The sequence below is a fragment of the Carcharodon carcharias genome, chromosome 29 (assembly GCF_017639515.1).
Source record: "Carcharodon carcharias isolate sCarCar2 chromosome 29, sCarCar2.pri, whole genome shotgun sequence".
Taxonomy (NCBI): domain Eukaryota; kingdom Metazoa; phylum Chordata; class Chondrichthyes; order Lamniformes; family Lamnidae; genus Carcharodon; species Carcharodon carcharias.
The window spans coordinates 1653055-1678355 of NC_054495.1; the positions used below are offsets into that span (position 1 = coordinate 1653055).

Consider the following 25301-nt stretch of genomic DNA (forward strand, 5'->3'; position numbering starts at 1 on the left):
AGAGAGAGGGCAACACCCTGAGCCCTGATCAATCCCTACACGAAGACCTGCTCCTTGCCAGGAAGACCCACAATCCCTCATGCCAGGACAGAGACTGGAAAAACAATGTCCTGTTACTTGGGTGAAAAATCCCGTGAATCTGAGTTCAAACCCCAGCATGCCAGTTTACAAATTTCAATTAAATTTTTTTTTAAAAATGCTAACGAAGAGCTGATCACAGTCTAAGTGATCATGAGGCTTGTTAAACTGTATTAAAAAAAAACCCCAACTGGTTCACTAATGTCCCTTCAGAGGAGGAAACCTGCTGTCCTCACCGGGTCTGCTCTCCACGTGACTCTAGGGCCTCAGTAATGTGATGGCACCTGAACTACAAGGGACCCAGGCAGCCACTCAAAAACAACCGATATTTATATAGTGCCTTTAAAGTTATAAAACTTCCCATGGGTGCTTCACAGGAGAGGTTACCAAGCACAATTTGACCCTGAGCCAAAGAAGGAGATATTAGAGACAGGCAGCCTCAAAGCTCAGACGCAGAGGGAGGTTTTAAGGAGGGTCTTAAATGAGGCGAGAGAGAGAGGGAGGGAGAAAGAGAGAGAGGGGGAGAGGTTTAGGAGGGAATTCCAGAGCTCAGGGCCCCCCAGGCAGCTGAAGGCACGGCCGCCAGTGGTGGAGCGATGGGAGTCGGGGGATGGTCAAGAGGCCGGAATTGGGGGAGCGCAGAGATCTCGGAGGGTTTTAGGGGCGGGAGGAGATTACAGAGATAGGGAGGGTTGTAGGGGCTGGAGGAGGTTACAGAGATAGGGAGGGTTGTAGGGGCTGGAGGAGGTTACGGGGATAGGGAGGGTTGTAGGGGCTGGAGGGGGTTACAGAGATAGGGAGGGTTGTAGGGACCAGAGGATGTTACAGAGAGTGGAAGGGTTGTAGGGACCGGAGGAGGTTACAGAGATAGGGAGAGTTGTGGGGGCTGGAGGAGGTTACAGAGAGAGGGATGGTTGTAGGGGCTGGAGGAGGTTACAGAGATGGGGCGGGTTGTCGGGGCTGGAGGAGGTTACAGAGAGAGGGAGGGTTGTCGGGGCTGGAGGAGTTTACAGAGATGGGGAGGGTTGTAGGGGCTGGAGGAGGTTACAGAGATAGGGAGGGTTGTAGGAGCTGGAGGAGGTTACAGAGATAGGGAGGGTTGTAGGAGCTGGAGGAGGTTACAGAGATAGGGAGGGTAGTAGGAGCTGGAGGAGGTTACAGAGATGGGGAGGGTTGTAGGAGCTGGAGGAGGTTACAGAGATAGGGAGGGTTGTAGGGGCTGGAGGAGGTTACAGAGATAGGGAGAGTTGTCGGGGCTGGAGGAGGTTACAGAGATAGGGAGGGTTGTAGGGGCTGGAGGAGGTTACAGAGATAGGGAGGGTTGTAGGAGCTGGAGGAGGTTACAAAGATGGGGAGGGTTGTAGGAGCTGGAGAAGGTTACAGAGATAGGGAGGGTTGTAGGGGCTGGAGGAGGTTACAGAGATAGGGAAGGTTGTAGGGGCTGGAGGAGGTTACAGAGATAGGGAGGGTTGTAGGGGCTGGAGGAGGTTACAGACATAGGGAGGGTTGTAGGAGCTGGAGGAGGTTACAGAGATGGGGAGGGTTGTAGGAGCTGGAGGAGGTTACAGAGATGGGGAGGGTTGTAGGAGCTGGAGGAGGTTACAGAGATGGGGAGGGTTGTAGGAGCTGGAGGAGTTACAGAGATGGGGAGGATTGTAGGAGCTGGAGGAGGTTACTGGGATAATTCTGACGTCCAAAAAATCTGTTGCCCGCAAGTCCTAACTTGCAGCAAATCCTGTTCTCCAATCCCAACCCCCCCAACACCCACTGCCCCCCACAAACACTCAACCCACCCAAACCCACCACCCCCCATGTGCCCACTACCCCCCTAATGCCCAACTCCCCTCAACACCCAGTTCCCCCCCCAACGCCAAACCCCCCCCAACACCCACTGCGCCCCCCAAACGCCCAACCCCCCCCAAAACCCATGGCCCCCCCATAACGCCCAACCCCCCCGCCATTGCCCATCACCCCTACAACACCCACCAACACCCTCACCGATGCCCACTCCACTGTTCGCTGACCGACACTGGCCCCCAGTCTGGCCACGCGTTGAGATTAAAATCCCCATCCTTGTTTTCAGCTGACATGAACATGATGGGCCGAATGGACCTGTGTGTGCAGCGAATGACCTCTGTGCCTCTGTGTTTCAGCTGAACCACCCTGACCAGCAACACTCAAATTTGTTATAGTAACATAGACATGGCAAATTATTCTGTGATCGAAAGCTCGCTCCACCCACTTGAGGCAGGACTGCCTGTTTCGAAAGCGGAGAAAATTAATAATACCCTGAAACTATTCTCACAACAACACCTCATCATTCTCAGCCCGAGGGCATTCATACTCCATTAACACTGCTTGGATTAATAGGGCTTGCTATGAACATCAAACCTGCTAACCTCATCAAATCTACTCTCCAGGGCTACCAGCTCGCTGCCAGTCTCTGTTAGCTCTGCTCGTCTGCCTCTCCCTTCAGTGGTATAGAGCAGAAGGAACGTGCATTGCTATAGTACCTTTCCCCACCTCGGCATGCCTCAAGCTGCTCCACAGTCAATGATTTACTGCTTTTGAAGCGTAGACAAGGTTATAAACCAGGAAACACGACAACTAATTTGCATGAAGTAAGTTCATACTGACAGTGCAGCGCTCCCTCAGTACTGACCCCCCCGACAGTGCAGCGCTCCCTTAGTACTGACCCCCCTGACAGTGCAGCGCTCCCTCAGTACTGACCCTCAGACAGTGCAGCTCTCCCTCAGTACTGACCTTCCAACAGTGCAGCACTCCCTCAATACTGACGCTCCGACAGTGCAGCACTCTCTCAGTACTGACCCCCAACAGTGCAGCGCTCCCTCAGTACTGAGCCCCCACCGACAGTGTAGCACTCCCTCAGTACTGACTCTCCAACAGTGCGGCGCTCCCTCAGTACTGACCCTCAGACAGTGCAGCACTCCCTGAGTACTGACCTTCAGACAGTGCAGCACTCCCTCAGTACTGACTCTCCAACAGTGCGGCGCTCCCTCAGTACTGACCCTCAGACAGTGCAGCACTCCCTCAGTACTGACCTTCAGACAGTGCAGCACTCCCTCAGTACTGACCCCCCCGACAGTGCAGCACTCCCTCAGTACTGACCCGCCCCGACAGTGCAGCACTCCCTCAGTACTGACCCTCCAACAGTGCAGCACTCCCTCAATGCTGACGCTCCGACAGTGCAGCACTCCCTCATTACTGACCCCCCGACAGTGCAGCACTCCCTCAGTACTGACCCCCAACAGTGCAGCGCTCCCTCAGTACTGACCCCCCCACCGACAGTGCAGCACTCCCTCAGTACTGACCCTCCAACAGTGCAGCACTCCCTCAGTACTGACCCCCTGACAGTGCAGCACACCCTCAGTACTGACCCTCAGACAGTAATGGCACTCCCTCAGTACTGACCCTCCGACAGTGCTGCACTCCCTCAGTACTGACCCCCCGACAGTGCAGCACACCCTCAGTACTGACCCTCAGACAGTAATGGCACTCCCTCAGTACTGACCCTCCGACAGTGCAGCACTCCCTCAGTACTGACCCTCTGACAGTGCAGCGCTCCCTCAGTACTGACCCTCTGACAGTGCAGCACTCCCTCAGTACTGACCCTACGACAGTACAGCACTCCCTCAATACTGACCCTCCGACAGTGCGGCACTCCCTCAGTACTGACCCTCCGACAGTGCAGCACTCCCTCAGTACTGACCCTCTGACAGTGCAGCACTCCCTCAGTACTGACCCTCTGACAGTGCAGCACTCCCTCAGTACTGACCCTCCAACAGTGCAGCACACCCTCAGTATTGACCCTCCAACAGTGCAGCATTCCCTCAGTACTGACCCTGGGTGTGTTGGCCTGGGTAATAGGCTCAGTTTTCTGGAGTGGGTCTCAGAATTTTTGTCGCAGAAGCATGACAGGCACCTCATGAGTCATGAAGGGCTGAACAGGCTGGAGTCCTTCAGGAAATAGAAGGCTGGATGGGGGGGGTGACCTGATAGGGACCTTCAAAGGTATGAAGGGGTTAGACAGGGTGGATGGAGTGAAGATGTTTGCACTTGCTGGGTAGGGTAGGGGAACCGTGGTGGGGGCTGCGATGGGACCAGAACTAGGGACCATCAATATACGATCGCCACTAATAAATCCAACAGGGAATTCAGGAGAAACCTCTTTACCCAGAGAGTGGGGGAGAATGCGGAACTCGCTCCCACAGGGAGTGGTGGAGGTGAATAGCATCGATGTATTTAAGGGGGAAGCTGGATAAACACACGAGGGAGAGAGGAGTAGAAGGATAGGGTGATGGGGTGAGATGAAGAGGGGGCGGGAGGAGGCTCGTGTGGAGCAGAAACACCAGCACCGAGCAGATGGGCCGAATGGCCTGTTTCCGTGCTTTCGACTCAGCCCGAGAGCAGATGCTCGGTGCAGCTCAGGGGTTGGGTGGTTCTGTGTTCGAGTCCAGCAGAGGGTAGCTTCGCTCGTGGACGATTTGAGTGATTAATTCCTGAGCGTCCGGGGGCTGCATGGGACAGCTGGAAAGGTGCGGGGAGGCGGAGCTACTTTAGGCAGGCTGCGGCCTGCTTCACGTGCAGCTCCTAATGCGGCGCGCTTCATAGCTCCAGAAGAGAAATGGCGCATCAGCCTCAAGCGTCACCTCATCAAAGCGTGACACGTGACCAATCACACCGCCCTCCGGGGGCAAAGAGGTCCACTGCTGAGCTAGACGCCCCTTCCCATTTGCTAAGCTCTGCTTGAACGCCAAGACCTGAGGGTCGAAGGTCGACGTGCTCCGTCCCTCATGAAATTTGCCCTCCTTGTCACAGCGCTGAGCGCTGCCCCCGCCCCCCCCCCCCCCCCCCCCCTTCAAGGGAACCAACGCAGTGAACTCCTTGACATCTTCACTGAAAGGGCTCCAGGCTGCAATCGTGAAGGGAGGCCTGAGGCTGCAAAGAAACAGACGATGCTGGTCTGGCAGGGGTCATTCTTCAGCCGTCGGGTCTGACCGCGTTAGCGGCCTCGCCTGAGTTGGAGGGGGAAGTGTTTGGGTCCCACTCAAGGCTCATCATGCACCTTATCGGGAGTGAAACTACCAGTTCCCATATGGAGTGAGTGCTGCACTGTCGGTGGTTCAGTACTGAGGGAGTGCTGCACTGTCAGAGGGTCAGTGCTGAGGGAGTGCTGCACTGTCAGACGGTCAGTGCTGAGGGAGTGCTGCACTGTCAGAGGGTCAGTACTGAGGGAGTGCTGCACTGCCAGAGGGTCAGTACGGAGGGAGTGCTGCACTGTCAGAGGGTCAGTACTGAGGGAGCGCTGCACTGTCAGAGGGTCAGTACTGAGGGAGTGCCACATTGTCAGAGGGTCAGTACTGAGGGAGTGCCGCATTGTCAGAGGGTCAGTACTGAGGGAGTGCTGCACTGTTGGAAGGTCAGCACTGAGGGAGTGCTGCACTGTCAGAGGGTCAGTACCAAGGGAGAGCTGCACTGTTGGAGGGTCAGTACTGAGGGAGCGCTGCACAGTCAGAGGGTCAGTATTGAGGGAGCGCTGCACTGTCAGAGGGTCAGTACTGAGGGAGTGCTGCACTGTCAGAGGGTCAGTACTGAGGGAGTGCTGCACTGTCAGAGGGTCAGTACTGAGGGAGTGCTGCACTGTCAGAGGGTCAGTACTGAGGGAGTGCTGCACTGTCGGAGGGTCAGTACTGAGGGAGTGCTGCACTGTCGGAGGGTCAGTACTGAGGGAGTGCTGCACTGTCAGACTGTCTTTCAGATGAGACATTAAACCGTGGCCCCCGTCTGCCCTCTCAGGTGGGTGTGAAAGATCCCACGGCCACTATTTGGAAGAAGAGCAGGGGGGTTGTGGAGGGGGGGAGTTCTCCTCAGTGTCCTGTGGCCAATATTTATCCCTCAATCAACATCACTAAAAAAATATAGCTTATCTGGGTCTTTATCACATTGCTGTTTGTGGGATCTTGCTGCGCGCATATTCACTGCCGCGTTTCCTACATTACAACAGTGACCACACTTCAGAAAGGACAAGCCCTTCGTTGGCCGTGAAGCACTTTGGGAAGTCCTGAGCTGGTGACAGGCGCTAGAGCAACGCAAGGTTTTATCCGTAAATATAACACATGTACTGTGGCCCAGCAAATGTTATATAAATCGTAGAATGTTTTAAAAATACATAAACCAACTTAATAAAAGTTATAAAGTGCATTTCTGCCTGATACAGAACGAGTAACCCGTTTGCTGGAATATTAAAAACGAGATTGTTGGCTGGGTTCCCTTGTCGATCGAGGGAGATTTGATAAAAGCACAATATGAGTTCCAGCTCTGCCTTTAATAAAAGTGCACTTAACTTCAACAAACCTCCCTCTTCACAACAAACCCATCAGCTTGTTCACCCCAACACCAATATCCACCTATCCTCATCAGCCACCCCCTTTCTCTCCGATACAAACTCTCTCCTTCCCTCTCTCTCTTCTTCTCACTCTCTCTCCCTCTATCACTCTCTCTCCATCTCTGTCCTTCTCTCTCTCAACTTTCTCCCTGTCTTGCTGCCCATCTCTCTACTCTCTCTTCATCTATCTCTCCCTCTCTCATCCCCTCTTTTCTCACTCTTTCTTTACCATTCTCTATCTCTCTCCTCTCTCGCATTGTCCTGACCCTCTCTCCCTCTATCTCTCCCTTCTCTCTCTCTGTATCTCTCCTCCCTATCTCTCTCTCCTCTCTATCTCCTTCCCTTCTCTATCTCTCATCCCTCTCTCAATCTCTCTCCTCTCTCTCTCTCCCCCTCTATCTCTCTGCCCCGTCTATCTCTCTGTCTATATCACTCCCCCTCTATCTCTCACCCCTCTCTAACCTCTCTATCTCTCCCTTCTCTCTATCCCTCTCTCACTCTCTCTATCTCCCTCCCCTCTTTCTCTATATCTCCCTCCCCCTCTCTCTGTCTATCTCACTCCGTTCTCTCTCTCTGTATCTCTCATCCCTCTCCATCTCTCTCACCCCCACCCACTATCTCGCTCCCCCATCTCTCTGCCCCCTCTATCTCTCTCTGTCTATCTCACTCCCTTCCCTCTCTTTCTATCTCTCTCCCCATCTATCTCTCATCCCCCTCTAACGCTCTCTATCTCTCTCCTCTCTCTCTATCCTTCTATCTCTTTCCTCTCTCCCTCAATCCCTCTCTCTGTCTCTGTCCTCTCTCCCTCTCTATCTCTCTCTCTCTATCTCCCCCCCATTCTCTGTCTATTTCACTCCCTTCTCTCTATCTCTCCTCCCTCTCTCTCTCTATCTCACTCCCCCTCTCTCTCACCCCCCCTCTAACCCTCTATCTCTCTCTATCTCTCTCTCCTCTCTCTCTACCCCCTCTCTCTATTTCCCTCCCCCTCCACTCTCTACCTCCCTCTGCCCTCTCTCTCTATATCTCCCTTCCCCCTCTCACTCTCTCTATATCTCCCTTCCCCCTCTCACTCTCTCTATATCTCCCTTCCCCCTCTCATTCTCTGTCTATCTCTCTTCCCCCTCTCACTCTCTGTCTATCTCTCTCCCCCTCTATCACTCTCTCCAATCAATCAGACACTCCACATTTTTCACAGTAACTTAGCCAAACCCTCAAGGTTACCAGTGTTTGAAAAGGTTATTCTAAAACAAATGAAATGTTTGCAGTGTTTGGCACTGAATCTTTTTCCCAGGATTCGGAATGAAGCCATGATTAATGTTCGAGTAACCGATGGCTGATTCCAGAGACTGAAGGGGGCAGTTAATGGGGAGAAACAGAGAAGGGAACACAGGCAGGAAAATCATCAACCATCTTACAAATAGCATGAGGGACAGCCGCCCTTTCGAGGGGAGAGAGGGGGAGGGAGAGGAGAGGGGGCTGGGGATGATGAGGGAGGGGGTGGGGAAGTTGGGGGAAGCAGGGCGGGGAGCAGAGGGGGTGAAGGGGACGAGAGGGGTGGGGTAGGGGAGGAGAAGGGGTGAGGGAGGGGCAGGGGAGGGGTAGAGGGGTGAGGGAGGGGGAGAGGGGAGGAGAGGGAGGGGGAGTTTTGGGTGTGGGGGGGAGGTGAGGGTGTGGGGGGGAGGACAGGTGTTGGGTAGGGGGAGGAGAAGGGAGGAGATGGAAGGGGGAGGAGATGGGAGAGGGAAGAGGGGAGGGAGAGGAGAGCTGGGAGGAGAGGGGGAGGGGAGGGAGAAGAGAGGGGGAAGAGAGGGGGAAGGGGAGGGGAGGGGAGGCAGAGGGGGAGGCGAGGGGGGAAGGGAGGGGGAGGCGAGAGGGGAAGGGAGGGGGAGGCGAGAGGGGAAGGGAGGGGGAGGCGAGAGGGGAAGGGAGGGGGAGGCGAGAGGGGAAGGGAGGGGGAGGCGAGAGGGGAAGGGAGGGGGAGGCGAGAGGGGAAGGGAGGGGGAGGCGAGAGGGGAGGGGAGGGGAGGGGGAGGCGAGAGGGGAAGGGAGGGGGAGGCGAGAGGGGAAGGGAGGGGGAGGCGAGAGGGGAAGGGAGGGGGAGGCGAGAGGGGAAGGGAGGGGGAGGCGAGAGGGGAAGGGAGGGGGAGGCGAGAGGGGAGGGGAGGGGGAGGCGAGAGGGGAGGGGAGGGGAGGGGGGAGGCGAGAGGGGAAGGGAGGGGGAGGCGAGAGGGGAAGGGAGGGGGAGGCGAGAGGGGAAGGGAGGGGGAGGCGAGAGGGGAGGGGAGGGGGAGGCGAGGGGGAAGGGTAGGGAGGGGGAGGGGAGGGGAGGGGGATGGGAGGGTGGAGGAAGGGGAGGGGGTGAGCGGATGGGGAGGGGGAGGGGTAAGGGGAGGTGGAGGGGAGTGTGTGGGGGGAGAGGGGAGAGGGGTTGGTTGGGGGGAGCGAGGAGAGGAGGAGGAGTGAAGAGGGTGTGGAATGGCTGGAGTGGGGGAGGAGTGAGGAACACCACCCTTCCCATTAACACCTACCCCCGTTACTCTCCCCCCACCCCGTCACTCCCCCGCCACTCCCCCCCTCAATACCCCCCCACCCCATCACTCCCCCCGTCACTAACCCCCGTCACACCCACTTCCCCGTTACTCTCCTCTGCGCTGTCACTCCCCCCATCACTCCCCTCGGCCCCATCACTACCCACCCCGCCCTCTCACTCCCCCCCCCGCCTCTCTCTCCCCCCCCCCGCCCTCTCACTCCCCCCCGCACTCTCACTGCCCCCCACCGCCCTCTCACTACCCCCACGGCTCTCACTCCCCCCCCCCGCCCGTCTCACTGCCCCCCGGCCCTCTCACTCCCACCTCCCCCGCCCTCTCACTCCCCACCCACCCGCCCCTCTCACTCCCCCCCCCGCCCCTCTCACTCCCCTCCCCACCCTCTCACTCCCCCCCACCGCCCCTCTCACTGCCCCCCCCGGCCTCTCACTCCCCTCCCGCCCTCTCACTACCCCCCCCAGCCCTCTCACTCCCCCCCCCGGCCTCTCACTACCCCCCCCGCCCCTCTCACTCCCCCCCCCGGCCCTCTCACTCCCCCCCCCGCCCTCTCACTCCCCTCCCGCCCTCTCACTACCCCCCGCCCTCTCACTACCCCCCCCGCCCTCTCACTCCCCCCCCCGCCCTCTCACTACCCCCCCCGCCCTCTCACTGCCCCCCCCGCCCTCTCACTCCCCCTCCCGCCCTCTCACTCCCCCTCCCGCCCTCTCACTCCCCCCCCGCCCCTCTCACTCCCCCCCCGCCCTCTCACTCCCCCCCCGCCCTCTCACTCCCCCCCCCCGCCCTCTCACTGCCCCCCCCGCCCTCTCACTCCCCCCCGCCCTCTCACTCCCCCCCCCAGCCCTCTCACTCCCCCCCCCAGCCCTCTCACTCCCCCCCCAGCCCTCTCACTCCCCCCCGTCACTAACCCCCGTCACACCCCCTTCCCCATCACTCCCTCCGCCCCGCCACAGGCCAAACCCATTCCCCTGCTGCGTACGCACAGGAAGATCCCATGAGCTTGCGCTGCAGAGGGTGCAGGGTTATAAGAGAGAGATGTTAAGTTGTTTGCCGTAGTCCGGCTGCCCTCTCTGCAAGCTTTATAGCAGGGTGGGGAGAGGGGGGCGTCAGGTAATTGCAAATAATAAATCTCTCCTGACATAGACACTCCTTTTAATTAATAGTTAGAGGCCAGAAAAATAGTCAGTTATATCAATCCTAACTGGCTTTTAGCTCCAATCACCTTAAATTATGATCATATTTCTGTTTTATGGCTTTCAAATATTTTCCTTATTGAATTTTACAAGGCAGAATACACTGCAGGTAAATCCCTTTGGCTCATTTCATCCTGAAAGTTAATGATCTTCCCAATTACAGCTTCTCACACACACCTGGAAGATAAAAAGGGCAACTGCTTAATGTCTCATCTGAAGACGACACCTCCGACAGGGCGGCACTCCCTCAGTACTGACCCTCTGACAGTGCAGCACTCCCTCAGTACTGACCCTCCGACAGTGCAGCACTCCCTCAGTACTGACCCTCCGACAGTGCAGCACTCCCTCAGTACTGACCCTCCGACAATGCAGCACTCCCTCAGTACTGACCCTCTGACAGTGCAGCATTCCCTCAGTACTGACCCTCTGACAGAGCAGCACTCCCTCAGTGCGACCCTCTGACAGTGCAGCACTCCCTCAGTACTGACACTCCGACAGTGCAGCGCTCCCTCAGTACTGACCCTCCGACAGTGCAGCGCTCCCTCAGTCCTTTGTCTGGAGGCCGGGCCTCTGGGTTATTAATCCAGTTTTACATGCTCACTCCAGGATCAAATTTCAGGACTGAAAAGGTTTTAAGGCTTTTGTACAATCCCAGTTGATATTGTGTAGCATTGGCACCACAAGAGATCCAGATTTCTATTATAAATGCCTCCGACCTTGTTTATAATGGGGACTTGCTGTGTAAACCGGTCACACTGTAGCTGCACACTCCTGCCACTAGCGCCTACACTGACAGGCGGGTGGAGCTGCAGCGTGACGTGTTTACATGAAGAGATTTCCTTCGAAGTGTGGCCATGGGAACTTACAATGGAATGAAAGTCTGAGAGAAAGTGTGTGTATACGTGATTGAGGTTTCAATGTACTGCAGATAATATCGAGACAAGGGCTGGAGGGAATATTTGAAGACTTTATATAAAAAAAACAAAAATAAAGCAGATCGCTTCAACTTTGACTTTAGAATTCAAAAAGAAAGTCAAGATTTACTCTCTCCACACACTGCACGTTGGTCCCTCAGAGCAGACAACATCTCCATGGCAACATCAAGAGAGTGATTCATTCCTCTATCTCTGACCCTCGGTAAACATAATAACACTTAACCGACTTAGTTTCCAGAACAATTTTATTTTCACTCAGTGTATGGGGTATTGGTGCTGGGGAATAGAATAGACTCTTCACTGAGACTCACTGTCCCCATCAAACACTCCCAGGACAGGTACAGCACGGGGTTGGATACAGAGTAAAGCTCCCTCTACACTGTCCCCATGAAACACTCCCAGGGCAGGTACAGCACGGGGTTGGATACAGAGTAAAGCTCCCTCTACACTGCCCCCATCAAACACTCCCAGGACAGGTAGAGCATGGGGTTAGATACAGAGTAAAGCTCCCTCTACACTGCCCCCATCAAACACTCCCAGGTCAGGTACAGCACGGGGTTAGATACAGAGTAAAGCTCCCTCTACACTGTCCCCATGAAACACTCCCAGGGCAGGTACAGCACGGGGTTAGATACAGAGTAAAGCTCTCTCTACACTGTCCCCATCCAAACTCTCCCAGGACAGGTACAGCACAGGGTTAGATACAGAGTAAAGTTCCTTCTACACCGTCCCCATCAAACGCTCCCAGGACAGGTACAGCACGGGGTTAGATACAGAGTAAAGCTCCCTCTACACTATCCCCATCAAACGCTCCCAGGTCAGGTACAGCACGGGGTTAGATACAGAGTAAAGCTCCCTCTACACTGACCCCATCAAACACTCCCAGGACAGGTACAGCACAGGGTTGGATATCCTTCCGTAATTGCTAAGACCTCAGTCAGGTTCCCCGCTCTGACCATTTTTCCCGCTCCCTCAGCTGCTCAAGTTTAATAGACTCGCCCGCCTGAAATTTGAAAGGTGCCTTTAACCCGGCCGCTGCCTCAATGGCCTCCGAGTCTCTCGCCAAAGTGACAGAGGCTGGGAGCTGCACTGAGTGACTGACGCTGGCTGGTATGCCGAGGGCTGGTGGAAAGGCGCAGGCATCCCGGGAATGCCAGCACTGAAGGGACGCATTGTTCCGGCGGCCTGACGTCTGCACTGCATTCCAACAACCTGACCCCTGCGCCTCTGCCAACGTCTGCGCAGGGGTCCCACACACCCACGTGGGGCGACCTCTGGTCCAGTGAACCCTGTCAGGGGAGGACGAAAATGCGCCCTCCTCCAGCGAGGCCGACCTTTAACCCTGGCCGCCAGCCCAGCAAATCGTTCCATTCAGAACATTCCGGAACGCTTCGAATTCCAGCAGCTCCACTGCTCACCACCCACACCCCCCCCCCCTCCACCCCGCTCTCCTCCACAGCCAGCCCTGACCCTGCCCCCGGCCTCAGTCCGATTCCCAACCCTGTCCGGGAAAACGTCTCCGGGTACGCGGGACCGGAATCCAGCTTCCCCTCATCCGTGACCGGTGCTGGTGCCGCGGGAGAGGCCTGGCGGGGCTGCTGAAGCCTGGGGGCCGGCGGTGGGGCACATTCCTGAGATTGCGAGCGCTCGCGAGTCCTTTCCACCTCAAACCGTCCCCCCTCGGCCAACAACGCGAGGGACGGAAGCCTCGCATTGAGGTCCCCGGGCGGGTGCGGCTCTCGTGCTGGGGATTTCCGTTGATGCGCCTCACCGAGTTGACCCCTTGGGGTCTCGGGGTGGAGGTGAGCGCGCGGGGTGACAAGTGGAGGGTAAGACGTCTCTCCGGGCTTGCTGAGTCATGGCCGCTCTTCCTCCATCATGGTGTGCACCGCCAGTCTGCAGTAGGCCCTCGGTTAGGCTGGGACACCTGGCCCTTCCCTTACAGCTTTGCGATGTGATGGGCTGGTGCCCATCTTTGCTGAATCTCTCTGAGTCTTGCCTGGTGCACAGGTCAGCGACCCACTTGTGGAGAGGTGACTCCCTAGGCCCCAAGCGTCCCATTGATGCAATCAGGCCAAATTTTAAAAAAAAAAAATCATTCATGGGGCGTGGGTTTCGCTGGCTGGGCCCAGCATTTATTACCCATCTCTAATTGCCCCTTGAGAAGGTGGTGGTGAGCTGCCTTCTTGAACCGCTGCAGCCCATGTGGTGTAGGTACACCCACAGTGCTGTTAGGGAGGGAGCTCCAGGATTTTGACCCAGCGACAGTGAAGGAACGGCCGATATATTTCCAAGTCAGGGTGGTGAGTGACTTGGAGGGGAACTTCCAGGTGGTGGTGTTCCCCATGTGTCTGCTGCCCTTGTCCTTCTAGATGGTAGAGGTCGTGGGTTTGGAAGGTGCTGTCTAAGGAGCCTTGGTGAGTTGCGGCAGTGCATCTTGTAGATGGTGCACACACTGCTACAGGCCAGTGCCGAACTGGGTGGGGTCTGGCCAGCCCGAGGTGGGTGGAAACTGCCCAATATGATGACCTTTCCCACCAGTCCTGGCACTCGTGCCCTACACCAGTCGAGCGAGAGCCTATAACCAGTAACTGCTGCTTCCGAGGTTGTGACAACTTACTCCACAGAGCTGGAGTGTCCTCTCCAGAGCACAAGCCTGGAAAAATAGTCATGGAGATCCTGAGGTGCCCTAGCAACAGGAGGACCCCCCCACACACAACCCCCCACCACCAACCCCCCCAACCCACCCCCCACCCCCACCCCCCTCCGGCTCTCGGCGATGCCAGTGTTGTCCGAACGAAAGGATGAAATCAGTGCTGTCTGCTCCCAGCTCTGCTGCCTGACGTGTGATGGACTAACACCTACAGACTCCACACGGGGTTTTCTCTCAGAGTTTTACTCCCTTCTCTCCCGAGACACACACACAAAGGGCGGGGGGGGGGGGTGCTATTTACCCAGAGCTGGGGGTCCGGTTCGTGGGCCCCACACGCCGGTGGTCTCCTGTCAGAGCAATGAGGCAAGTGTGTTAGCCTAGGGGTCAGTGCGTGGTGGTCAGTCTGCTCCCCCCACCTCTGGTCAGTGCGTGGTGGTCAGTCTGCTCCCCACCTCTGGTCAGTGAGTAGTGGCCAGTCTGCTCCCTATGTCTGGTCAGTGCGTGCTGGTCAGTCTGCTTCCCGCCTCTGGTCAGTACATAGTGGTCAGTCTACTCCCCACCTCTGGTCAGTGCTTAGTGGTCAGTCTGCTCCCCCCACCTCTGGTCAGTACTTAGTGATCAGTCTGCTCCCCACCTCTGGTCAGTGCGTAATGGTCAGTCTGCTCCCCACCTCTGGTCAGTGCGTAATGGTCAGTCTGCTCCCCACCTCTGGTCAGTGAGTAGTGGTCATTCTGCTCCCCACCTCTGGTCAGTGCTTAATGGTCAGTCTGCTCCCCCCACCTCTGGTCAGTGTGTAGTGGTCAGTCTGCTCCCCACATCTGGTCAGTGCGTAATGGTCAGTCTGCTCCCCGCCTCTGGTCAGTGCGTAATGGTCAGTCTGCTCCCCCCACCTCTGGTCAGTGTGTAGTGGTCAGTCTGCTCCCCACAACTGGTCAGTGCGTAATGGTCAGTCTGCTCCCCCCACCTCTGGTCAGTGTGTAGTGGTCAGTCTGCTCCCCACAACTGGTCAGTGCGTAATGGTCAGTCTGCTCCCCGCCTCTGGTCAGTGCGTTGTGGTCAGTCTGCTCCCCGCCTCTGGTCAGTGCGTTATGGTCAGTCTGCTCCCCGCCTCTGGTCGGTGTGTAGTGGTCAGTCTGCTCGTCACCTCTCACTGCTGGCTAGCAGTATAACTATTGCAAAAAGAGATCCAACTGCTTAAGCCTCTCCCACCAGCACACAGACCCTACATCAGCCGGCCCGATACAGCGCTTCCCCCAGCAACACACAGACCCTACATCAGCCGGCCCTATACAGCGCTTCCCCCAACAACACACAGACCCTACATCAGCCGGCCCTATACAGCGCTTCCCCCAGCAACACACAGACCCTACATCAGCCGGCCCTATACAGCGCTTCCCCCAGCAACACACAGACCCTATATCAGCTGGCCCTGTACAGCGCTTCCCCCAGCAACACACAGACCCTACATCAGCCGGCCCTATACAGCGCTTCCCCCAGCAACACACAGACCCTACATCAGCCGGCCCTATACAGCGCTTCCCCCAGCAACACACAGACCTTACATCAGCCGGCCCTATACAGCGCTTCCCCCAGCAACACACAGACCCTACATCAGCCAGCCCTGTACAGCGCTTCCCCCAGCAACACATAGACCCTATATCAGCCGGCCCTGTACAGCGCTTCCCCCAGCAACACACAGACCCTACATCAGCCGGCTCTGTACAGCGCTTCCCCCAGCAACACACAGACCCTACATCAGCCGGCCCTGTACAGCGCTTCCCCCAGCAACACACAGAAACTGGGCTTCCCAAGGATCAAGGCTAAACTACAGGGGACTCAGAGGAGGCCTGACACCAAGACTCATGTTCCACATCGAGGGACAGATATAGAGAGAGAGTGAGAAATAAAGAGAGACAGAGAGGGAGGGACTGAGAGACAGAGAGAGACAGAGACATGTGGAGAGAGAGACAGAGTGAGACAGAGGGAGAAAGAGAGAGGTAACGAGAAAGACAGAGGGAGAGAGAGAAACAGAGAGAGATTGAGAAAGAGACAGCGAGAGAGAGAGAGTGACAGAGAGATTGAGAGAGAGAAAGAGAGACAGAGAGAGAGACAGAGGGAGAGAGAGGGGGAGGGAGATAGAGAAAGAGAAACAAAGAGAGATTGACAAAGAGAGAGAGAGAGAGACAGAGAGAGAGTGACAGAGAGAGAGACAGAGGGAAAGAGAGATTGAGAGAGAGACAGAGAGAGAGAAACAGAGAGAGAGAAACAGAGAGAGAGACAGAGATTAATAGAGAAAGAGGGACAGAGAGAGAGTGACAGAGAGGGAGAGAGCGAGAAACAGTAAGACAGAGAGCGGAATAGAGGGAGAGCAAGACAGAGAGAAGGGAGAGGAAGAGAGGGAGAGTGAGAGACAGAGAGAGAGTTGCACAGGCGCTGTGTGCTATGTGAGTATAAGTTACTGTGCAGGGTGAGTTATTTACAGTCTGTCAGAGATTATCCCGCTCACATCGTTACCTCAGTACATATTGTCTTTATATTTCACACCTCACTGACCCTGAACATCTCACTTGTGTAGTTTGTTATCACACAGCTGCCAACTGCAATACTGTCCATGCATCCCTAAACAAGGTGTGCGACAGGTATGGGCAGAGAATGTCACAGCTGGTAATATGGGGAGGGAGGGGGAGAGAGAGAGAGAGAGAGAGAGAGAGAGAGAGAGAAGGGAGAATGTGAGAGAGAGAGAGAAGGGAGAGGGTGAGAGAGAGAATGGAGGGGGAGAGAGAGACATGGGAAAGAGGGGAAGACAGAGAAGGGAGAGGGAGAGAGTGAGGAAGAGAGAGAGAGAGGCATACAGAGAGGGGAGAAAGAGATAGAAAGGGGAAAGAGAGAGATATACAGAGAAGTGTGAGAGTAAGTGAGAGGCAGCAACAGAGAGAGATAGAGAGGGAGAAAGAGAAGAGGGAGAGAGAGAGACAGAGAGAGAGAGGGGGAAGGGAGAGAGACAAACAAGGGGAGAGAGAGGCAGAGAGACAGAGAGAGAGAACAGAGATACACACAAAAGTAGAGGGATAGAGGGAGTGAAAGAATGTGAGACAGAATGAGGGAGTAAAAAGGGGAGATGAGGAGGAGCAAAGTGAGGGACAAAGAGAGATGTGAGTTAGAGAATGACAGAAAGGAGAAGTACAGAGAGAGAGAGAGGAGAGGAAAATGAGGAGAGAGAGGGACAGAGGGAGAGGGGGAGAGAGAGAGACAGAGAGAGAGACTGACAAAGAGAGGCAGAGAAATAGAGAGAGAGACAGAGAGCGTGAGAGACAGAGACAGAGAAAGAGAGGGGCAGTGAGAGAGATAGCGACAGAGAGAGGGAGAGAAACAGAGAGAGAAACAGAAAGACAGAGAGAAGGCAGAGAGAGAGAACAATAAGGAGAGAGCAGGACAGAGGGAGGGGAGAGCAGTAGAGAGAGAGAGAGAGAGACAGAGAGACAAAGAGAGAGAGACACACACACAAAGAGAGAGTGAAATAGAAAGTGAGACAGAGAGAAGGGAGAGAGGTAGAGAGAGAGTGAAAGAGACAGAGAAAGAGAGAGAGTGAGAGAGACAGAAAGACAGAGAAAGAGAGAGAGTGAGAGAGAGAGAGGCACACACACAAAGAGAGAGAGAAATAGAGAGAGTGAGACAGGGAGAAGGGAGAGAGGAAGAGAGAGAGACAGAGAGAGTAAGAGACAGAGACAGACAAACAGAGAGACAGGGTGAGAGAGAGAGAGACATACACACAAAGAGAGAGAAGGAGAGTGAGAGAGAGAGACACACACAGAAAGAGAGATAGAAATAGAGAGAGCGAGACAGGGAGAAGGGAGAGAGGTAGAGAGAGACTCACAGCAGTAGACATTCTCCTTGATGTGAGTGTGGGTTTCCTGTCACAGGCCTGGCCCAGGACCAGTCCCATTGCTCCTGGTGGATGTGGAAGACCGTCATGGTCACTGTTCAGAATAACAGCAGAGGAGGGGGGGTGAATTCTCCCCCGACTTGGAAATATATCGGCCGTTCCTTCACTGTCGCTGGATCTAAATCCTGGAACTCCCTCCCTAACAGCACAGTGGGTGTACCTACACCACAGGGACTGCAGCGGTTCAAGAAGGCAGCTCAACACCACCTTCTCAAGGGGCAATGAGGGATGGGCAATAAATGCTGGGCCCAGTCACATCCCGTGAACTAATGAAAGGGAAGAGAGCGAGGGAGTCCCCTGTGTCCCCACTCACCGGAGGTCAGTTGAGGGGGTGTTGTTATATGGGTCGCATGACAAGCACGTCAGTGGTGCAGGATAATTCATTGCCTATCACCTATTAATGCCCTGAAATGCTTCACCATCCCTCCTGGGATAGAGTCATCTCCACAATTGTCAGCCTTGCTAATGGGGACGAGACTGAACAAACTCTGACATCAGCTCGTAAGAACTTAAGAAACAGGAGCCACGAGTAGGCCATTCGGCCCCTCAAAGCCTGGCCCCTGCCATTCAATAAGATCACGACTGATCTGCCCCCCGCTCCCCCCCCCCCCCCCCTCCAGGCCTCAACTCCTCTTTTGAGTCAGCTCCTCATAGCCCCCGACTCCCCGACATTTCAAAAATCCATCTACCCCCTCTTTAAATACTCTCAGTGAAAATCTCGTCTCCACACCTCTCAGGGGTAGAGAATTCCAGACATTCGCTCCCCTCTGAGAGGAGAAATTGCTTCGCATCTCAGTTTTAAAGGGGTGACCCACCCCTTATTCTGTAACTATGTCCCCCAGTTCGAGATTCCACACCCCCCCCCAACACTAATGGAAACATCTTGTTAACATCTACCCTGTCAGGCCCCCTCAGAATCTTGTACCTCTCGAGAAGGTCACCCCTCAGTCTTCTACACTCTAATGAGTAAAGGCCTAGCCTGTCATTCACAGAAACCTTCTCCCCCACCCTCGCCTGGAGTTATACTGTCACTCGCGTTCTCCTCCTTGTGTCACTCCTTCGATTGACCAGGTGAAGGGGGGTGGGGGATGGGGGGGTGCGGATTAATGGTGGTGAGGTGGTTGAGTGGGGGGGGGCAGTGCGGGCGTGTGAGAGTTCTCTGACTGCATCCCCCCCCTCCCCCCCCCCCCCCCACCAAGAACATGGCGCTGACTTCAGTATGACTCTGATCCAGCCCTGTTGAAGGAGGTCTGGTTGAGGCAGTATGGGATCTAGGGAGGAGGAGGGGGGGAGGTGAAGATTGGGAGTGGGTGCTGGACGGTGCGGCAGTCGCTCAGACGTCTCACCGGCCTGAGACCAGGCAAAGGGCCTCAGACGGCCTGCTCGGGGGGGGCGGGGCCAGGCCCTGGCAATGTCGGTGAAAACGTGGAAGGACCTGCATTTGGATAGCGTCTTCCACATCCTCAGCACGTCCCAAAGCACTTCGCACGCAGTGAAGGACTCTTTTTGAAATGGGGTCACTCCTGTAATGTAGGAAAGGTGGCAGCCGAATCCCGCACAGCAAGATCCCACAAACAGCATTGCGATAACGACCCGGATCATCTGGCTTTTTTCCCCGTGATGTTGGTTGAGGGATAAATATCGGCCCCAGGACACCGGGGAGACCTTCCCCCCCTGTTCTACTTCCAAATAGTGGCCGTGGGATCTTTCACACCCACCTGAGAGGGCTGATGGGGGCCTCGGTTTAGTGTCTCATCTGAAAGATGGCACCTCGGACAGTGCAGCACTCCCTCAGTACTGACCCTCTGACAGTGCAGCGCTCCCTCAGTACTGACCCTCTGACAGTGCAGCACTCCCTCAGTACTGACCCTCCGACAGTGCAGCAATCCCTCAGTACTGACCCTCCGACAGTGCAGCTCTCCCTCAGTGCTGACCCTCCGACAGTGCAGCAATCCCTCAGTACTGACCCTCTGACAGTGCAGGATTTGGGAGAGGGGCGTGCGGAGGGTGGGAAGGGTGGGTGCGCAGAACATGCTCACTTTAAACTTCCAGCATTTCTTCAGAATGTCAAACTGAGGGAGTGCTGCACTGTCGGAGGGTCTGTACTGAGGGAGTGCTGCACTGTCGGAGGGTCAGTACTGAGGGAGTGCTGCACTGTCGGAGGGTCAGTACTGAGGGAGTGCTGCACTGTCAGAGGGTCAATACTGAGGGAGTGCTGCACTGTCGGAGGGTCAGTACTGAGGGAGTGCTGCACTGTCGGAGCGTCAGTACTGAGGGAGTGCTGCACTGTCGGAGGGTCAGGTCAATGCACAGTATCTCTTAATTTCCTGGCCAATGGCTCAACGATACTGAGGCCAAAACTGACACTGACTGTCTCTTATTGACAGAACACAGCACAAACAGGATACGAGGAACCTGTCACCTTGCGCAGTCTTTGAACCCGTACAAACAGAGAATCCTAAAGCACAAAAGGAGGCCAATCTGCCCATCGTGCCTGTGCTGGCTCTTCGAAAGGCCTGTGCAATTAGTTCCCACTCTCCCTACCTGCTCTTTCCCCTGTAGCCCTGCGAAATCTTCCCCTTCAAGTAATTATTCAATTCTCCTTTTCTGACCTGCTCTTGTAGCCACAGTATTTATATGGCTAGTCCAGTTCAGTTTCTGGTCAATGGTAACTCCCAGGACGTTGATAGTGGGGGGTTCAGCGATGGTCATACCATTGAACATCAGGGGACGTTGGTTAGATTCTCTCTTGTTGGAGATGGTCATTGCCTGGTACTTGGGTGGTGTGAATGTTACTTGCCACTTGTCAGCCCCAAGCCTGGACAATATTGTTCAGGTCTTGCTGCATTTGGACATGGACTGCTTCAGTATCTGAGGAGTCGGGAATGGTGCTGAACATTGTGCAATCATCAGCGAACATCCCCACTCTTAGGCTTAATTGCAAAGCCTAAAGAGTGTGCGGGGGGACCTGGACGTTGGTGTACACAGATCTTTGAAGTTGGCAGGACACATTGAGAGAGGGTAACAAAATGTGTGGGACTTTGGGCTTCATAAGGGAAAGGGATTGAGCACAAAAACAGGAAATTCCGATGATCCCACAACTCGAGGGTTGCATCCAGTTCTGGCCACCTCACTTTGGAGGGTGGGGAGGAGATTGAGCAGAACGGGTCCAGGGGATGAGGGATTTTAGCTACAAGGTTGGGTTGGAGAAGGTGGGGCTGTTCTCCATGGGGCAAAGGAGATTGAGGGGGAGGGTCTGATCGAGGTGTACAAGATGATGACGGGTTTAGATAAGGTAGACAAAGAGAAGCTGTTGCCATTAGCTGATGGTACAAGGACAGGGGTGGGGGGGACACAGATTGAAGGTTTTGGGCAGGAGGGGGAGGTGAGGGGGAACTTTTTTACACAGCGAGTGGTGATGAGCTGGAACTCGCTGCCTACGAGGATGGTGGAAGTGGAGACGATGGACGGTTTCAAGAGGAAATTGGACGGACGCTTGAGGGAAATAAACTCGCAGGGATATGGGGATAGAGCCGGGGGGGTGGGGGTAGGGAGTGGGACTGACTGAAATGCTCTGCAGAGAGATGGCACGGAATCGATGGGCCGAATGGCCTCCTTCTGTGCTGTAAATGTCTCCGTGACCTCTGACCTCGTGAGGCAAGGAAGCGTATGATGTCGCTGTGCTGACCAACCGGAGCTCTGCCTCATTCTGAGCGCTGCTGACTGACACTGGGCACAGACGACAGAGATTTAGAAACTTTCCCCTGTCGCTGGGCTGTGTAGGGGAGAGACCTGTGGCTCCGAGACAGCTACCTACAGTAAAGTCAAATGATTTATCAAGCACCGACTCTGAAGTCAGCTCTTTCAGCGTCAGGATTTCACAATTTTATGTTCCCATTTTCTCCCTTCTGTCTGAAGGTGATAAAACCACATTTATTGGATTCGATTATAGAACTGTGAGCACTGACAGTGAATCCTTCCCACACCCGGCACACTCCATGTACAGAGCTAGCGCCGCAGCCTCAGACTGAGGCCAAATGCTTTCTCTGCCATCATCATCTCTCCCGCGCTTTCCCGTTCCTTTGTCATCGAGTCATTTCCAGCACAGGAGGCCATTCAGCCCATCCAGTCCACGCTGGCTCTCTGTAGAGCAACGCAGTCAGTCCCACTCCCCCTGCCCTATCCCCGCATTCCTGCGAGTTTACTTGCCTCAATGCCCCATCCGATTTCCTTGCGCAGTCATTCATCGTCTCCACTTCCACCATCCTCATGGGCAGCGAGTTCCAGGTCATCACCTCTCGCCGTGTAAAAATAGCCTTACCTCACACCCCCCCACATCTCTTTCCTCAAATCTTCAGTCTGGGTCCCCTGGTCCTTGCTAATGGCAACAGCTTATCTTTGTCTACCTTATCTAAACCCGTCATCATCTTGTACACCTCGATCAGACCCTCCCCCTCAATCTCCTTTGCTCCAAGGAGAACAACCCCAGCTCCTCCGACCCAACCTTGTAGCTAAATTCCCTCATCCCTGGACCCATTCCACTCGATCTCCTCCGCCCCCCTCTCAAGGACCCTCACAACCTTCCCAAAGTGCGGTGGCCAGAACTGGACACCATCCTCTAGTTGTGGTATCATCAGAGCTTTGTAAAAGTTCAGAGTAACCTCCCCTGCTTTTGTACTCAATGTCTGTTTCTGAAGACATTTCTCTCAGGTGGAGGTGAAAGCATTCAGTAATTTCTCATCCCTCCTGAGACTGAACAGAGTGTACACACTCACTCACTCATACACACTCACTCATACACACACACACATACACAGACACACTCGCACATACCCACATGCAAACTTTCACACACACATATACACACACACTTGGACACACTCACACGAACACAAAAACACAAACATAGACACACTCCTGCACAAACACAAAAAGACACACACACACACGCACACACAGATGCACACACACACAGATGCACACACACAAAAACACACACACACACTCACTCACACACACACACACACACACACACACACTCACACACACACACATTCATACACACACATACACACATACACAGACACACAAAAACACATACACAGACACACTCGCACACACCCACATGCAAACTTTCACACACACATATACACACACGCGCACACAGATGCACACACACAAAAACACAGATAACCTCGTGCACACACACAAAAACACACACACACACACACACACAAAAACACACACACACACTCGCACACACACACCCAAACACACACACATATACAAACTCTCTCACACACACACCCACAAACTCCCACACACACACACAAACTCACATACACATATAAACTCTCACGCTCTCTCACACACACGCACGCACACACAGACGCGCACACACGCTCACAGCCGTACAGTCCCAGTCGGGAGTGAATCATTCACACCCTATTTTAGAAACTAATCTCATCATTAAGAGGTGATGATTTATGTGCGAACAAAACTGTTGCTGCTTTGAGGTGCAGACATTACACAGACTATCAGGTGATCCACTGGCCTCACTTATATGCTGCATTGTTTGGCTTTCAAATCAATTAACATCATGATCTAAAAGCTAAACGCTGGCAGACAGTAAAGTTTGTGTTAACTGTGGTGGTGTATTTTGAACAGATTTAGTGAGATCTGTCTCAGTAATCGGCGCTTACTTCTGAGTCAAACGTTTTGGGTCTGACCCTGCTCCAGAGACTTGAGTCAGTGACCAGATCAAGGGGTGTTCACAATGGAGAAAAAGAATTGAATAAAATAGTTAGGGAGGATGTATTAAGGAAGGACACACTTGTATTGGAGGCGGTACAGTGAAGGTTCACTGGATTGGTCACTGGGGTGAGGGGGTTTGTCCTAGGATGAGCAGCTGAGTAACTTGGGTCCATATTGTCTGGAGTTTAGAAGAATGAGAGACGATCTCATTGTAATCTACAAGATTCTGAGGGGGTTTGACAGTGTGGACGCTGAGAGATTGTCTCCGCTGGTCAGAGAATCTAAAACTCAGGGGCACAGTCTCAGGATAAGGGGCCGATCATTTAGGGCTGAGATGAGGACAAACGACTTCACTCAGAGGGTGGTGAATCTTTGGAATTCTCTACCCCAGGGGGTTGTGGATGCTCCGTCGGTGAACACATTTCAGGCTGGGACAGGCAGATTCTTGGTCTCTCAGGGAATTAAGGGAGTGGGGAGTGGGCGGGAAAATGCAGTTGAGGCCCAAGATCAGCCACGATTGCATTGAAAGGCGGGAGGGGCTCGATGGGCCAAATGGTCCAGTCCTGCTCCTATCTCCCGTGGCCTTTTTTCTCATTCGTTGATGGGATGTGGGCGTCGCTGGCTAGGCCAGCACTTATTGCCCATCCCTAATCGCCCTTGTTCAGAGGGCATTTAAGAACCAACCACACTTGCTGTGGGCCTGGGGGTCACATGTAGGACAAAGACAGCAGATTGCCTTTCCTCAAGGACATTAGTGAACCAGGTGGGGTTTTAATCGACGATGGGAAATGGTTTCCCGGTCATCGTCCGGATTTTTAATTCAAATTTCGCCATCTGCTGAGGTGGGGCTTGAACCTGGGTGCCCAAAGCATTAGCTTGGCTCTCTGGAATACTAGCCCACTGACAATACCACTACTCCACTTAGCCTTAAAATTGGAGCCAGGCCGTTTTGGGGGGGGGGGTGATGTCAGGAAGCACTTCTTCACACAAAGAGGAGGGGAAATCTGGACACTGAGATTGAAAAGATTTTTGTTGGGTAAAGGGGATTAAGGATTATGGAACCAAGGTGGGGAGATGGAGTTAACATGCAGGTCAGACACATAATCCGATAGAATGGTGGGAGAGGCTGGAGGGGCTGAATGGCCTCCTTCAGTTCGTACGAAGTAAAACCATTTACTGGGCTATCCCTCCCCCAGTATCATATGAAATAGGAGCAGGAGGTCCCTCGAGCCTGCTCCACCATCCAATAAGATCACGGCTGATCCGATTGTAGCCTTATCTCCACTTTCCTGCCTGTTCCCCCCATAACCCTCGACCACCGCCACCCCCCCACCCCCCCACCTACCTCATCAATCAAAATTCTGTCCAACTCAGCCCTTGAGTATAGTCAATGACCCAACCCCCATTGCTCTCCAGGGAAGAGAATGCTACAGACCAACAGCCCTCTGGGAGAAGAAATTCCTCCTCATCTCCGTCTCAAATGGGTGGCCCCTTATTATGAAACTGTGCCCCCCCCACCCCCCACCCCCCACCACCGAGTTCTAGACTCCCCCACGAGGGGGAAACATTCTCTCCACATCCACTCTGTCAAGCACCACCCTCAGAATCTGATCTGTTTCAATAAGATCACCTCTTATTCTTCTAAACTCCAACGAGTACAGGCCCAACCTGCTCAACCTCTCCTCATAAGACAAACCCCCTTCATCCCAGGAATCAGCCGAGTGAACCTTCTCTGAACGGCCTCCAGTGCGAGTCTATCCCTCCTTAAGTAAGGAGGCCAGAACTGTCCACAGGAC

The 25301-nt window shown here is 54.6% G+C and overlaps 1 protein-coding gene across 3 annotated transcripts in view; it reads right to left on the reverse strand.

Annotated features, from left to right (window-relative positions):
- cadm4 (cell adhesion molecule 4) overlaps positions 1 to 25301 on the reverse strand; it is a 366170-nt gene that overhangs the window by 204663 nt on the left and 136206 nt on the right. The window contains exon 1 of one of the 3 annotated variants that reach the window (XM_041176800.1): positions 2478 to 2535. The exons of the other annotated variants lie outside the window; for them this stretch is intronic. The gene's annotated coding sequence lies outside the window, so the exon portion shown is untranslated. Of the gene's footprint in view, positions 1 to 2477; positions 2536 to 25301 lie in introns of those variants that run through there. 3 annotated transcript variants of the gene reach the window in all.